We start from the raw sequence: 17,577 nt of genomic DNA, 5'->3' as shown, positions 1-17,577 counted from the left end.
GATTTCAAAGAAGCCGACTGGCAAATGAACCATCACCAAAGAGGAAGGCTCTTATTGTCTCACTGCACCCCAAGAGATGTATAACCTACAAAAACCGTTTCTGTCTGGTTTTGAACCAGAGACCTTTTGCATGTAAAGCAAACATGATAACCACTACACTAGAGGAACTTAACTTCTCTGCTTTGTTTCAGTTTGAGGTTCCAAAGTTGATGATGTGAGATGCAACGCATGAAAATTTCAACTGAGGCTTGCACTCAGATGCCTGGATTCAGAGTACAGACCACCACAGAACCCTTGTTGACCTTTAGTAAACACCTGTGATGAATAGAACATGGAAAAATCTGTTTCTGTCTGGTTTCGAACCAGAGACCTTTTGCGTGTGAAGCAAACGTGATAACCACTACACTACAGAAACTCATGCTCTTTGCAGTGTTCCTGGTAGATGATCCACATTTTGTTAGAGACTAATGTCAACGATGGGCATGGAACAATGTCAAATACTTACAGATCCTCTCAGAGAGCACAGTAACTTGGTGAACAAACTGTCAGACTTATACTTGTGTCTAATTTCACATTACAGTCCATAAACTAAGCCTGAGATCAAAAAAATGTATTGAAAATGTCATTAGCAGACACAAATGGTTCTACAGAGACTTGGCTAGATGGCTAAAAAATAAAATTAACACATTAAAATAAAAAAAAATATCTCTGAAATACAATCAACACTTGAAAATTAAAAATGGTTCAAAAATAATATCAACACTTCAAAATACAAAATCTCTGGAAAATAAAATATTATCTATGTTGTTTTGAAAAACATTAGAATATAAGCACTTTTACCAAATCTTCATTGTGGTAAGATAATGTAAGTTCTTCTTAAATCCATGGAAACTCAACAGTTTGTAAGGTAGGTGAGTTAGCTCAGCAGGTTAGAGCACGGTGCTGGTAATGCTGAGGTCGTCGGTTCAAACCCCATATGGGGCAATTCATATCTAAGGTCCTTCAGACAATCAATACTTCAAAATAAATAAGGGTTCAAAAATAAAATCAACACTTCACAATTAAAAAAGGTTCAAAAATAAAATCAACACTACAATAAATAAGGTTTCAAAAATAAAATCAACACTTTACAATTAAAAAATGGTTCAAAAATAAAATCAACACTACAATAAATAAGGTTTCAAAAATAAAATCAACACTTTACAATTAAAAATGGTTCAAAAATAAAATCAACACTTTACAATTAAAAATGGTTCAAAAATAAAATTAACACTTTACAATAAAAAAAATGGTTCAAAAATAAAATCAACACTTTACAATTAAAAAATGGTTCAAAAATAAAATCTGTCTGTTCTGTCCATAAACTAAGCCTGGGATACAGAAGATGTCATTAGCAGAGACAAATGGCTCTACAGAGTCCAGAACGCCCAGGAGAGCGGCGTTCTGGAGGACAGTGACACTATTTAAGTGAAGAAGCTCAATTTAATTTATTAAAAGTTATTGGGGCCTCAGTCAGTGGTTTTTGTCACTATGAGTAAATGTAGATGCATTTATCTGCTTAATTTGTGATGGGATCTGGATTCACGGCGAATATTAACTAAACCGCATAAAATGCGGCTAAATAGCCGATGTTAATATGATTGTAATTTCACGGATAAAAATAGTACATGACCGATTTTTTTAATGTTGTCGGTCAAGATAAGGATAACAAAAAAAGTCTAGCTCGACCTGCCGCCCTGACACCAACTCACACATCTTCATTCACAGTCTTACTTGTAAATCGATTTTTCTTTTCTTGGACGTTTTGATGTTAGCTTGTCGATGTCTCAGTTTTATTCGCTGGGAAAATCAATAAGCAGCTTGAGGTGACTCTGCTGCTCTCTAGTGGCGAGAAGCCGCAATGTTGGCTGGTAACAATCGGAATGCATTGTGGGAGATGTAGTTTGTAGTCAATTCGTGCTCAAAACCTATTTTAAATCAATCATGGGCCTATAAAATACTGGTGGGGCCACATAAAATGACATGGCGGGCCACATGTGGCCCGCGGGCCTTGAGTTTGACACGTGCAGTAGAGGCTTCTACACTTCCCATATTTGTGTCCTCTGTCACTTTTATCAGCAGTTAAAACTGTTTAATCCGTTGTTAACATGTTGTAACCTGTTTTTCCGAGCCGCCTTTAAACGCAACATGAGCGCTACGACGCTCGCGCTGGGTTTACACCTGTGAAGGAGACCTGCTGCTGCTGTGCGGAGCTACGTAGGTTTGTGTTAGAATCACAGCAGCAAACCAGCAAAACGCAAAGAACTTTTCACAGTTTTTCCCTCCAAACTAACCGACTGAGTTGAGTGAAGCTGTTGGATGAAGGCAATGTTAGCTAAAAGATGACTAGCTAATATCAATACAGAACCTTAAGCTTAACAAGTAGCCTGTAGGCTACCGATGTTGGTGTCTATTTTCAGCTACGTACATTCATTTTGCCCCCAAAGAAGTCGATGCCCCCTCCCCGCTCCCCCCCGTCACACGCATCGTTTCAACCAGACAGCCATTTGTAATCCATAGGGGGGCGCAGAAAATGTTTGGAAACCACTGGGGGGGGCGCAGAAAAAAAAGTTTGGGAACCACTGGATTAGACAGATTCCAAAATAATTACTGGGTTCAACCCTATTCCACATTTATAAGAACCTGAAATGTTTAGAAACAGACAATTTTACACAAATGGACAATATAATTGCCTTGTTTAAGCCAGCTGAGTAGCAGTGCACAGCAACAAGTGGGGGAGGGGCAGCACTGTGTTACTATGCTCCATAAAGCTAGGTGAAACTCCTTATTTAAATATTTAAAGTGTATTAACGGTGGGTAAATTAAAACATTTGTAATATAATAATAATGATACTGCAATATTTGCTGTTTATAGTCAATTAAAAGTCATTGAGACATTGAAAAGATGCTGCAAAATAAAAAAAAAAATTACTTTTCAAAGATGCTGTAAGACTCTCAGTAATATTTTGCCCCAGTGTGATTCATCTGTAATGAATCACGCAGCTCATCTTGGTCACATTCCTCTGGTGTCTCTTGGTTTTAGACTGGGAAACATTCCTGCAGTAATTATGGCAGCAGCAGGTTGCAATTCACCAGGTCAAAATGCATTTTTTAATTTTTTTTTTTGCGTTTGGACTCCACTGGACGCGGTGTGAAGCTCCGTGTGCGACCCGGGTCATCATCTGATGCTCTGCCTGACTGGAATTTGAAAAGTAAATGCAGGATTAGGGGATTACGACCAAAGTGTTGAAACATGGCCAGCAGGATCATGACACAGCAGCACCTGCCCTGCGCCGCGGCCCAGCTGAAAAGCAACTTGACCGGGAGAGCCGCTTCCCTGTCTCCATGCCTACGGAGAGGGGCTGTTCTTGTTTTGCCGGAGCATGCTCAGTTTGGCTCGCTTCCCCCCTAACAATAGCCAGCGAGAGGGCTTGCACTGACACACACGCACACACACACACACACACACACACACACACACACACACACACACACACACACACACACACACACACACACACACGCGTGCTCTCTCTCTCTCAGAGTCTACTCCGGCTCGCAGTGGGAGCGAGACGGAGAGGAGAGGCTGCACGCTGTGGGGCTGCCGGGCTGCTGAGCTTCACGGCACAGAAACAGACCAAACAAAGGTAGGCACCTGGACCCGCTCACGTTCTACCGGATCTGCTTCTGTTTAATCGCCTTTCCTGTAGAGTTTGTAGCGTTCTTTGCTGTAGAGTGGAGAAGAGGCTGAAGATGAGGAGGAAGGGACCATGTGGTCTGCTCTGTGAGTGACATGGCTGCACTTTTCTTTTCTTTCTCCATCTAAGTGAAGAATCTCTCCCGCGAGGCAATGAAATTTCATGAGCGTTGTCTGCAGCTTGAGCGTTTCTTCATCTCAAACAGAGGTGTAGTAGTTGACAAAGCGGAGGGGTCGCTGAATTATTCATGCCGCCTTGTATGGAGTGAAGTCGGAGGATGACAGCAGGTGTAATGCGATGCTTTGCATGGACGCAGATAGCTGCTTCAGCCTCTTTTCATACTGCTGGCCCATTTTACAACCGTCACTTTGCTTATTCACGATGTGTGGCTCACATTTTTGGAGCCTCTTGACTTGGATGAGCTAATTAAAAAAAAAACAGAAAGAAAGAAAAATGGAGATAATTCCCAGGAAGCAAAGATTTAAAAATCAAAATGTTACCTGATCTTCAAGCAGAAGAAATGTGAGGAGCCGGTTCTTTTGCCTTGTTGACTGTTTCAAATTATCTGTGTGTGTGTGTGTGTGTCTGCATGTGTGTGTGTGTGTGGTCTGTCTGCGTGTGTGTGTGTGTGGTCTGTCTGCGTGTGTGTGTGCGAGCTTCTCATCAGACTGAAAGGTATCTCCAGCGTTATCATGTAGTCTCGCCCTATTTCTCTCTGAGAGATTCACTCGCTCCCTCTCTCTCTCTCGCTCACGCTAAAAGATTCAGCAGCCACTTCCCACAAGATTAATTATTGTGGCTGATGAATTCCTGCTTGGTCGATAGAGTATTCCTCTGCAGCCGGCCCGCCGGCCCCTTGTGTCTGCTTCTGTGTGCGCTGATCCGGGAGCAGCATGAATGTAAAACGGCCTCGTATTGTAATCGAGAAGTGAGAGGCTGGATGAAGTTGTTAGATTAATACAGCCGTGTCCAAAACTTTTTGGCTTGGCGGCCAAAAAAATGTCAAGTTGAAAGCACTGCGTGGGGCGCAACATTTTTTACTTTTCTTCTTAATTATTATCGCAAAAGCTATTTTATTTCATTATTTTTACCCTTTGAGTAAACGACAATCTAAACACACAATGATGTAAGATTTCTGTAGACAAGCTCTGAGTAAATCAATGAAGATTTAAAACGGAAACAGGATCCTGCAGGTTACCAGGTAAATAATAATAATAATAACAATAAAACAGCTAATCATGTTGCACATTTGTCATCTTTTTCTGGATTTGTTTGTGTTATTTTAGCAACAACAGCTAAATGTGGCTCACTCTCGCTTTAGTTTGACGAATTCATAAAATGGGCGTGCCCAAGTCCGTGTTTTAGTAGAAAGGCTCTGGATGTTTGTGGTTCCTACTGCTAATAAATTTAATTAAAAGCAAAAACCTGGATGAATACTTTGTGTTGCATCAGTGAAAATTTCATCCCAATATTGTTTTTTAAAAATCTGCATCAACTGCCTGAACCAGCAAACCAAATTTAGGCTGTTCTTGAACTGTGATCAAGGGCCGGCCAGAATCCTCCCAAGGACCTCAAATGGCCCCTGTACCACGCCTTGGACAAACAACTGGAAGACTTAAAGTTGAATTTGAGCTTCTTTAAGTCCTACTGGTAATACTGAGTGAGCATTTGGTTTTCTACTACTAGGTTGATCATACAGCTAGTTTATCAGGTGCAGACGAAAGCAGAAACTATCCAGTAAAAGGAAAATTAGAGTTAATGTCCCTTTACTGAAACAGGAAATCAGCCGTTTCTGCTTCACTTCTCCACAGGGTTTTAGCAACGTTTGGGGTTTGTGAAGGTTCTGCTCATCATTCATCAGATGAGCTGAAGCGGTACATGATGTTGTATTAACCAGGAAAAAAAACAAAACAGTTGCAGTAGCTGCTAGGAATACAAGCAGGTAGGATTGTACTTCACTCCATTTTATGCATATAAGCACTAAAGAAGCATTTTCACAGATCTCAAAACTATTTGTTGTACCTGTTTGCAGTCCGTGAGATGTCCTAATATTTAGCATATACGACACTTTTCATTACTGTTTAAATGCTTGACAGCAAAACCAGTGTCAGAACTGCTGGCCAAGCTTTGATTTTCCAACTTAGACGTGATTTCAGGGGAGTTTGTTGTCACTTTTGATATTTAGGTAAAATCCCACTTTTGTATACTACTACTGTAGGCAGGTTTCCGGTCGCTGTAGTAGCTTTAATGCACCGGCACAAATAATAAATGGACTGAATATATAAAGAATTTTTCTAGTCATGCTAACCACTGAAAGCACTTTACACCAGAACCAAATTCACACACACTTATCCACGGGTCGCTAGACGACTTGGGGTTAAGTACTTTGGAGCACATCGACAAACAAGTAGAAGCTGAAATTGAAAGACGTAGATAAGTGTTAACACTGACTTTATTAAGATTGAAAACATGAAGACTAAGCACGGCTAAAGCAGTGCTAGGCTAAAGATTGGGGCAAAACTATCGCAGCTTTGGTTTTCTTCAGCTTACTGTTTCATCTCATGGATTTGCTTCTTCACCTCACATTTAAAGTTTAATGGAAACAGTGAGGATGAAGAGAGTTTCATGTGAAAAGTGTGCATCTCTTATCATTGTTGATGTCCATTCTGCACATATTCACCACTACAGGAAGTCTTTAAAAATCTCCACCGTGGAGTTAGTTTTTTTTTTTTTCACAAAATACCACATTTACATGTGGATGTAAGGTTCAAACACATATAAACAGGATTTCCCCCAGTGTATTATAAGCTTGGCGGGCCACCAGGCTTTACTTGTGCACCCACCAGGCTAAATGTTGCTTATTTATTTAAGTCTTTTTAAAATGTTTGCATTTTTTAAGACTTTATTCTTGGTGTTCAGATGCTAATTTTGCAATCTTTCAATAACACAATTATCAAGTGATATTTTTAAATTTTCTGTCAACTTTAAACATTTTTTAAGTCAAAAACATGGCGGACCGCTGGATGAATGACTGTCCTAGCACCCAACCACCGGACTTAGCAAATTTTGTGGGGGAAACCTTGTATGAAACACTCTGTTGCTAAATATTAGAGAAGACTACATTTTTTGGATTACGTACACAATTCAAAATATCTGTTAGAAATTTTCAATAAATTGCAGTTTTTACACATATCTAATTTTGTGTTTTGCAAATACAACAAAGACTTAAAAAAAATCTTTAAAAATTATTTTAAAGAATTTCTGTTCTGTGTAGAAATATCCGGTCAAGATCGAAGGACCATCTGTGTTTATCCCAAGTGAAGAGGCCAAGCAGGTTATCTACTGCTGGTAACACATTAACAGCTTGTGACCTTCTGACAGAACTTCACTTCAAAAATCCATTCTTTCAAGAAAACCAACACAGATCTTTATCGTCGTCCGCCGAGCCGATGAGTCACCTGCCTGGAGATCCACCGATGCGACACTCACCAAACCAGATGAAATACGAAACAGACAAAATAAAAAGATAAGAGCCGTGGACACATGCAGCGACAGAAAAGGAGCAGATAATAGAGAGCTGTGGAGTGATGGATGGCAGACTCAGAGCGAGAGAGAGAGGGAGAGAGAGAAAGGCACGGACGAGAGGCACTCTCTCACCCAGCGTGATATTGGAAAATAAATTGAGTTGACATGAGCAGGTTTGCATAGAGATATTGACGCCGCGGAGCGGGAAGTGAGAGGTTCGGACTTGGGGATTAGGAGGTTCACGCGAGGCTAATCATCTCCGTTAGGGCGACCAAAAGGCTTCCTGGGGAAGGTAATTAGCAATTTCCATCTGCCATTGATGAAAAGATAAAATGCTGGAGTGAAACCCGAAAGCCGTTTCATTAAACGTTTGACTGTTTCAGTCAAAACGGTTATTCCTGTAGCAGTTAGCGCAGCGCATGATGTCAAGTTTGATTGTCAGAGCTGGGAGTACGGTGGCTCAGAGGAGCTGTAGGTGAAGTGACACTGTTGTTCCTCTTTCTGCTCTCCTCTCCACCCCACTTTTTTTTTTTTGTGAGAGTTTGAAGTTAGACAGGTTTCTATTTACGGCTTTAAATGGGATGCTGCTGTACTCTCAGGAGGCTTCTACTTCCTGTTTCCAGATAAAACACAGCGAATAAGATCCGGTATTTTTTATTTATTTATTTTTACATCAAACAAACTCCAGATGCTGTACTTGTTTACTGCCTTTTTTCCCCCCGTTATAACAGCACCGAAAGCTTCACCATCATGAAACTGGGTTCACAGTCAGCACCAATTGTTTGTTAGGCCAGAGGAAACGGGCACATGTGTTTTTTTTCCCCAAATGAAAGCAGCTCCAGTGCTCCACTGGTTTTTCTGCTTGTTTAGCTCCGTCTCTTTGTGTTTCGATAGCCGCAGGCCTAAACTCCGGCACAGTAAAATGGGTAACCCCAGTAAAATGGACGCTATCTTGGTACCGGGTCTTCTCTGGGACAGAAGAAAGAAACTTTCATCAGGACCTTCAAGTCAAAATGTCATCAGCAGCATTTTGAAAGCGTCCTACTATTCCGTCATAAAAGGAATCCAGAGGCTGATTGTGAATAAGTAGTCGGTGAATTGGTGTACAATTTTTAACCTCTTATTTCAATGGAGATCAGTTCCACACACAGATCTGCTTTCACAGTTTTATGTTAAAATAGACATAAAACAGCTGAATTGGAGGTAACAGTTTATTTGACAGGGTGTGCATAAGACTGACATGACACTGTTATTAACATGACATGACACATGTTACCAACATGAAGGAGTCTTCATGAATGTTTCATGTTGTCATGAAGTGTCATTTGGTAAATAATGACACTTTAACTGCAAAGTTGACACTATTAATAGACGTTTCATGCAACTTTTAGGGCAACTTTGCATTAAAAGTGTCATTATTTACCAAATGACAACAGTCATAAACATTCATGAAAACTCCTTCATGTTCATAACATGTGTTATGTCATGTTAATAACACTGTCATGTCAGTCTTATGCACACCCCTTCAAATAAATTGGATATTTACATTCCCTATATAAAGAGACACAACTATTTTTTCTTCCAAATTGTCAGACCATAAATTAGACTAAATGTTGAAGCAATTTCAGCTTCAAATTTACAAACTTAAGCTATATTAAACTATTAATTATATCCTATAGAGATCATTAGACTATAGCTTCAACAATCAATATGTTTGCATAACTTTTGCAGCAATAGGGAAGCAGATAGATGATCATTTTTTGTTGTAATTTTTTCTGTAAGCATATCAAACTCAAGATGTGAGAATCTCACACTCACAAATCTGATGACCAGTCATGGAAGTTGTCCAGTTTTCCTGTGGTTAGTTGTCCTTAGATGCTCCTAAGCCTCAGCTAACCATTTTAAACACGCTATGTCTCTAACTCAGACTGGATTCGCTACATGAACTGTAAAGCAGGCCAAGCACCGAATTGAGGAACTTGTTGAGAAGTATAGCTGGGATTAAGTCTGGTTATATGTTGTACTCAATTAGCAGTAAACCTAAGTTATAGCTGAATATAAAGACCATGCTGGAGGCGATCATACATCGCGCTCCAATGCAGCACATCTGTAAATACTAACTAAATAGTTCATACATCTTGCTGCTGTTGTTGCTTGTTAATCACGTCCCTGTAAACTCCACTAGCGGGTGATCAATGCCTCGCCTTCCCCGGCCCTTCCCCCTCACACTGCTAACCATCTCGCCCCTTCTGTTCCCCTTTTCATGATATTTCTTTTCCTTTCTGCATGTCTCATTTAATAACCACTCCTATCCCACCATAAAAATCACAGTTTTCTCCTTGACTTGCCAAGGAGAAACAAACGAGGGGGTTCTCTGCCCTCCTCCTTTGCGCTGCCCGTTCGTACAGAAAGCGCGAGTCGTGTGATGACATCCAGAAGGGCTTCAGCAGATACAGATCCTTGTAGATGCCTGCAGGAGCCAGCCGGTCGATACCGAGGCCTTGATGCATCTCTGATGGCTCCTTGTTAGCGCTGGCGATGTTGCCGACATGAAAGCCTTTTGGAAAACCTTGACACCGTCTCTGGAAGGTCAAGGTTTGCTATCGATTCAGAGGAACCGGGCCGCCGTTGGAACATATGGTTGGTTTTTAAAGTGGCTATTTTTGTTCTGTAGACTCTGACACACAATCATATCACATCTCATGTTTCTGCGTCATTAGTCAGAAAAGCAATAAGGTGTCATATAAGAGGAAGAAGCTCAATTAACACTAGTTTCAGATGGTCTCATTCATTAGTCCGTCATTGATATTAAAGCTGTTATTTTTCCTCCAGTGCTGCTGCAGCCATAACCAAACCGAATATCTCTCCAGATAATAAAACGTAGCTTTTATTGTGCCCAATTTCAAACATGTTGGTTATAACTGCTTCTCTTAATTGCCAATCCAACTTGTTTCTGACATAGAAACAGTGTTTCTGAATGCTTTATTGTCCAGTTTGGACATTAAAAAGCTCTAATATTGACCTGGAAAGTTTGTCATCCTCTCGCTCTGAGGCAACTGACTCAGCTCCTCATTTATTTGCCTCTCCTCCTCTATCAGGTCTCTCATGTTTTGCATATTTATAGAAGCAAATTCCCTATAAAGCTGCTCCGGCTCACATATGTCTGTAAAACGGGTTGTTAATACCGTAGGTAATCCACGGCTGCTGTTAAAATACTCAAACAATGCTGCTGGGCTTTATTAAAACCGGGATTTACAACAACATCATCATCTGACAAAACTACAGTCCACTTACCTCAAAAACACAGTCAGTGGCAGCAATTCAAGAATATCTAACACATAAACTGACCATTTACCGCACATATGATGATAAAAAGTTCATTTTATGGGATGCTAAATTATTATTGATAAGCTTAAAAAACAAACTTACGTTTACAGAAGAAAGCAGGTTCTAAAACTCCTGCAAAATTCAAATACTGCTGGAAATATAAGGTAAAAAATAAGGCTCTTTGTAAATATTTGATCAACAAAATTGTTTTCCTGTGACCTGTAATACAGCACAGTTAGATTTCATTATGTACTTGCGGTCCCAAAGTAATTTTCTTTGAGCCCCTGGAAAAAGTTCTGATTATTACGTTTAGATGTAATTTCACACTCGGCACATTTAGATTGTTTTCATTTCAGGATCCAACCAGAGAATAAAACCCTGGTGCACTGAAGAGACGGCTATCAAACCGGTGATGTTAATGAAAAGTACTCAGTTAAAATAACCTACTCATGTTATTTTTTTTCCTCTCCCAGTGGTGAGTAAAATATTGGCTAATTCATCCCTGGATAAGATCATTTCTAACAGGAAACAACTGAATTTCCCATTACAAATAGTGCAAACATAGCTAGCTTTAGCTTCTGCTTGCTAGCATGTAAAATGCTAATATTACTCAAGAGAACAACCCCATTGTTTGGTGTACAATAAAAACCGTTATTATCAACATTATTTTCCACCATAACTTTACCGTCTCATTTATTATTTTATCCCAGGTAACAGTTAAAGGGCCGTCGTTATCTTAAGTTTAAAATAACCCAGTTGGGGCATCTTGCTAATCCAGTCGTGGGTCAATCTAACATGACAGATTATGAGTTTTGCCCAACATGATACGTTCAAATCTTACTGAAAATCAGGTTTAATCAGGTTTTACATATTCATTGTTTCATTTGTGAAATGTCATTTTGCTCCCAGAGTGAAGCAGTTGTTCTATTCTTGATGTGTTTTCTTGCCAAATTCTTTACCTAATATAGAATAAAGTCCAATTAATTAGAATATTGTTGAAACATTCACTTATTCCAGGAACTCTGCTCATAAAATAAAACATACATAAGTTAATTGCACATGGCCTGATGCTTTCAAACCATTATTTCTGTTAGTTATGATGATTTCAGGCAATGAAAACAAGATAAAAAAATTGGATCAGACCAGTAAAAAACATTTTATTGCAGAAGTGTTTGCTTATTATCTTTTCAAAACCTTTTCAGGTCGACTTTTAAGCCGATAAACGAGCCTCATTGGAACGTATATTCTAATTTATTGAATATGAGTCTACATCCGGAGTCCCTTGCAGGATACAGTCTATTTCATGTTATCCCAGATCCCATTAATATAACCGTGTTCTCCTCCCCTTACATTTTAATCTCTCACTCCTTCGAAATAGGTTTCTCACTTTCTAAGGTCAGTGTAATGGAAAAAGAAAGCATTTTGTTCCTTTTTTTTAAAAAGACATCATACCGAGTTTATCCCCTCTTATCTGATGTGCTGCTGAAGGAGACAAAAGGGGCTTTAATAAGCTACATGAGTGATTTTAGTTTCCTGTTTCTTTCTTCTATCATCAGCATCATCTCTGTTTTTCTTCTCGCTGTGGTCACCTTCATCCCATCCTCTCGTCATCCTGTCTCCATTCATTCCCAGTGATGAGGTGACTCACGCAGCCATCTGCTGCCCAGCAGAGCTACCGCTGCCGCATGACCCTCGTTCTGTGTATTAACACCGCTCCTGGGGAGACACTGATATCCATACGGCTCTATATCTTACCCTGAAATGCCTTCCCCCCCTCCTCCTCCTCTTGTGTGGCTCTTATCAGATTTTCCCTTTTTATTCCCCTTCCTCCTCCTTAGTTGAATTCATGTCTCCGAGTGCTGTTTTACTTCATTTCACCTGATGCTGTTGTTTTTTTTCTTGCTGTCCTCGTCTGCTTCTACATATTTTGGCCTCTGGGAGACAGATTGTAGTTATGAGGTCAGACCGTGTGCGTGCCAGGCTGCGTGGGAGCATATGGATATGAATTTCAGCAGGTTGTGCGGATGTTTTTTGTTTGCTGATGTCATTGTGATTCTCTGACGAAACAACATCGGACACAGGGCACACACATTGGGAGCAGGTCTGAATGTACGAAGGTGTGTTTTTACTAAACCTGACTGTCATGCTGTTAAAAATCATAATAGTTAGCTTTTTTCAAGTTTTAGGTACTTTAACTTTCTTTTATTTCTTAGACTGTGCTAATGTTCACTACAGCTTTTATTGAACTATATGACATTTGATATTTTCCAAATATAAAATGCACAAATTTATCTTAATGGAGGCTACTTACTTGCTACAGTAGAAGCTAACATCAATGGTCTTCGTTATCTCTGCTTTTGGATGTATAGTCAATTAGTGCCAGCGAAAATAAATAGCACTCCTGGATTACCAGCTTTTTAAACGCAAGCTAGTAGCATGAAGTAGCCTAAGTATTTCAACCTCACAAACTGCATTTGTTTTGAATATTTTAGATATGCTCCACACAAAAAAATGCTACTAGGCAATTTTTCTGCAAATACCATGGAGTTACATTCGACAGAAAATTCTGAGAATAATGAATAGGAGGTGTTCTACTGTACAGCGGTTATACATTAACATATGCAGAACCTTTATTTGAGTAACCAAAGTGTTCGCTACATAAATGAAGAATTTAAAGTTTGCCCTGCGCTATTTTAAAAAGCGGGATCAAAACAAAGCACAGGGACTTTCAGCTAACGCTAAAGTCTGTTATTTTTTAAACCGTAAGGTTTCTCTTTTTTGCTAAAGTGATGACCAAGATAAAAAAAAACTGGACCAAATCTTTCTGACTGCATTTACCAGCAGTGATTAAATCAATTACTCACTTGAAACAATGTCAAGCAGAATGTAAACAAAGAGAAAACAGGCTAAAGTTCAAATCCAGCTGCATGTAGCATTCAGCTATGAGTCTTTACACAAGCAGAGCGACTCAGATGGCTTCTGTGGTGCATTCAAGGACAACTTGTACATTGTCTATATGTCAAAATAACTCCAAAGTACTATAAATTTGGAGGGGTGCTTGTGGTTGTAACTTTAAATGAGCAGATATTCTTTTACAAGCTAATTTGGTAGCTAAACTTTCTGCTCTTTGATAGAGGATAGAAATAGAAAATATGACTGAATCCTTAGCAGGAGCTTTGTAATGTGTGTGGCTTACTGTCAGACGTAAAAAAAATTGTACATAAAAAAAACCCTCAAGTAATTCAGAAGACAGCTTCAGGCAACTGGCTTCATCCTGAAACAATCGCTCATTCTTATCTGTGCTACTTAAACTCCAGCGGAATGATTTCGCTTCTGCCCGTAATACCACATCCTCTCTTTATTATCTATCTTTGTTTGCCTCTGCAGTTTTTGCGCCTTATTTCCTGACGTCTTTGTCATTTATCACTCGGTGCCGACATGCAGCGGCGATGGCGTCGCCTCGTTTCTCCTCCTCTGAGAGATATCTCACTTTACGAACGAGCTCATCCAGGCGTCTCGCTCGAAGATCAGAACTTTGAACGGTCTCCACACCGTGGCGCAGACACCGCCGGTGAAAAGATGTGCTGTCATTCGATAGGGAGTGTGTGTGTGTGTGTGTGTGTGTGTGTGTGTGTGTGTGTGTGTGTGTGTGTGTGTGTGTGTGTGTGTGTGTGTGTGTGTGTGTGTGTGTGTGTTTACGGATATCTGTTGCTCAGAATGTTAGCTCTGTGTTGCTGTTGTTATGGATGCAAGATGAAGGTGATCCGTAACCTTCCTTCAGTCAGTGGGAGAAACCGGTGACAGAAAGCCACTCTGCTGATTGGATCACACACGCACGCACGCATGCACGCACACACACACACACACACACACACACACACACACACACACACACACACACACACACACACACACACACATGCTAAGTTATTGAGATGAGGCCTGTTTTTAATCAAGCCTTGTTTTCTTCTCTGATCGCAGGGTAATTACATGGTTTGCTGCTTCATTAATTAAACATGAGCTGCTGACATGATCATTTAGACTGGGCCTCCTAAAGACAACACATATTTTTTGACACAATAGTCCTGGAATACACATATTTTTTGACACAATAGTCCTGGAATACACATATTTTTTGACACAATAGTCCTGGAATGTCGCTTTCGTACGATAATGGCAAACCGAAGTGAACTGGCAGAGGAAATACCGTATTTTGAGACGAATTGGGAGCTGACCTGACGTCTAATAGAGTAAACAGGTAATCCATCAGACCTGAAAAACACTCGATTTAGACATAAAAAATCAAGCATAATAGCCTACCCTTCTTCCAGGGATCCCACTTGTATCACTTCAAAGCTACGGCCTTTCCAGGACATTTCATCTTTGTCTAAAAGGCCTCATATCTCGCGTCGTCATTTGCATGAATTGGCTCCTTTGAACCGGCTCTCCTCCTCGGCGGAAGAGACTCCCTCCTTTGTCCTCTTTTGAATATGTGCCGTTCATGGAAAACCTTCATGCAAAATAAGCAAAAAAAGGAAAAAGTGTTTGCTCTGAGGTCGTCGGCTGCCTGTATTATTCATCTGCAGCATTTCCACTTCCGAACGCATGCAATATGAATGAGACCGAGATGACCACCAGAAGGAAAACACACACGCACACACACACACAGACAGACACACACACACACACGCACACAGACACACACAGACACACACACACACACGTGTGGACGGACTTTTACGAGGTCTTTATTGTGGTTTTCATGAATACATTAAAGTTACACGTGTTTTTATAAATAAGTAAGTAAATATATATTTTAATATATTTGAAGTCCTGGAGCTGAAATCAAAGCTCTTATGCAGATCCACAGATGAAAAGTTTTAAAATGTTTCACAGACTCCAGAAGTTAAAAATAGTTATTTTATTTTTTACGAATTTTTTGGGGGGGGATCAGAGAATTTTGTTTTAATTTAGAATCAGAAAGTTTTTTTATTGGTAGTTCAAATATTCTAAAATCTTTTTTTTTTCCTTTTCATTGTGTAGAATTGATGTTTTTGAGCTTTACATCATGCTATGATGATATTCTCTCATCAAAAACATACCTGGAGTGTTGACTTGATTCTTTCATGCATGTTTCAGAAATCCTTTAAACTCCCTTGGCAACCGTTCAGCTGACCAAAACGCCTGGTTGGTGTTGTGGACAGCTCCTTCAGACTAGCCAGCAACAATTAGCAAACACCTGGTGGAACTGCACATCATGCTGAGCTCATTTTAGGAGCCACTTCTCAGCACAACCCTGGTAAAGTGATACAAGTATTAAAGGGTTAATAGGGGAGTGATGTGTGGTGACTTCCTGAAGGCGGAGTTTCAGAAAGAGCAGGAGTTCTTAAAGAGACAGAGGCCCAATTTCAGGGCGTTAAAAGACAAGGCAACGTTTCTTTTAACTCGTATTTGATATATAGTAACTTTAACAACTGGAGTTGCCTGACTATGCTATAAAATGTCACTATGTGCCTGGAAAACAAATAGTACTGCCCCTTTAAGTGGATCAAAACAACAATTTCTCGCAGTTTTAGCAACAGCTGGAACATTAGATAGTAACTGGGGGATTTGTACTTTGCTGCATAAATTGGCATATTTTTGTAACTCTTTTATCTTCGACTGGTGTTAAAAAGCTCCCTCTCGAAAGGACCCTGGAGCACACGTTTTAATGTTTAATAGTCCTTTGAATGAAAAAAAAAATCTAAATTAGAATATATTGGACCTTTCATAAAAATCTTATGTTTCCTCTTACTGCTGACTTTAACTTTTCTTTAACAACTAATGGGTCTTCAATATGAATCCTTTGCTGTGGAAGTCAGTGAGGAAGATTCAAAGTCAGCACGGAGAACATAGAGATGGTGCATTCAGTGACTGGAAAAGGACTCGGATTTTTGAGTTTCTGACCAGTCAGTCATACTTGAGGACTGGTGAAGCTGAAAATCAGGCGGCCAAATCAGTTTCCTCTTCCCTTCCACCTCCAGTAGCTTTCTTCACTCTATAAATTATGTATCTATACTCATATCGATCCTGCACACATGTAAGATATATAATAAACGGCAGGTGTTGATGCCACTTGAACAACTTGCATTCTCTCCTGTTTGCATGTGTGCTGCATTAAAAATGCAGAGGGCTGAAATGTGCTGCATCACATTCCAGAGCTTGTTGAATATATTCCCTCCCCTTGTGACACAGTCAGTATTCTGAATAAGAAAAAAAGAAAAAGTCCTTTTGACTCCTTGTTAAAGCACGTCAATGTTCCCCCCTGCTGCTTTTTTCTACAGTATCAATCAGGTCTTTATTTTTATCTCTGCTTTCCAAACTAACAGCCCTCAGATCCCCGCCGAGCTGAGCGTCAGGCCGCTCTCGTAAAGCGTCTGACTCTGCGTATCTCTGCGGAGGCTTGTAGTTCATTCACGCTCTGCCCAATTAACCGCACTCTTCTCCGCGTACACCTTTGATGTTGCCTGCGCCTCGGAGTCCCTCCGATGAATACGGCGGGTAGCGGAGGTGTCGGCGAGGCCCCTGGGTGGGGCCTCATTAACCCACATTTCTCCCTCCGACGTCGGGACGGGGCGCGGTGCTCGGAGGGGGTTCTCGCTCTGCTCGTCGGAACGCGTCCGAGGGAAGAAGAAAATGGAAACCATTCCTCTGAAGAAACTCCTCAGCATATGCAAGGGCGATGAATGCTGGGAGCTATTACTTCTCCCCCCCCCCCCTCTAATTTCCATCTTCTAATTTGCCGTGTATTACAGCCGGCTAATGCACTGCTGATGCAGTATTCATTCGTGGTTGGAAGATGGAGCTTGAAATGGGAAAGGCATCGTTTCCAGAGTTTTGCATATTAAATGTAAGCGTTATGAGAAGCCAGGATGGAAAGAAGAAAACTATGTTTGCAGTATGTTTAAGTCTCTGTTTTCACTACAGCACAAACCAAAAGAGTCATTGG

At 40.3% G+C, this 17,577-nt stretch overlaps 1 non-coding gene across 1 annotated transcript; it reads right to left on the bottom strand.

The window, feature by feature from the left end:
* Positions 1-342: 342 nt before the first annotated feature.
* Positions 343-415, bottom strand: trnav-cac (transfer RNA valine (anticodon CAC)). Its single transcript has one exon. It is a non-coding gene; the product is annotated as a tRNA-Val (tRNA).
* Positions 416-17,577: the final 17,162 nt, after the last annotated feature.

The sequence above is a fragment of the Poecilia mexicana genome, unplaced genomic scaffold (assembly GCF_051168715.1).
Source record: "Poecilia mexicana isolate PSO_F unplaced genomic scaffold, ASM5116871v1 scaffold_2, whole genome shotgun sequence".
Taxonomy (NCBI): Eukaryota; Metazoa; Chordata; class Actinopteri; order Cyprinodontiformes; family Poeciliidae; genus Poecilia; species Poecilia mexicana.
The sequence above is the reverse complement of the archived record's forward strand: the minus strand, read 5'-3'. Positions and strand labels throughout refer to the sequence as shown.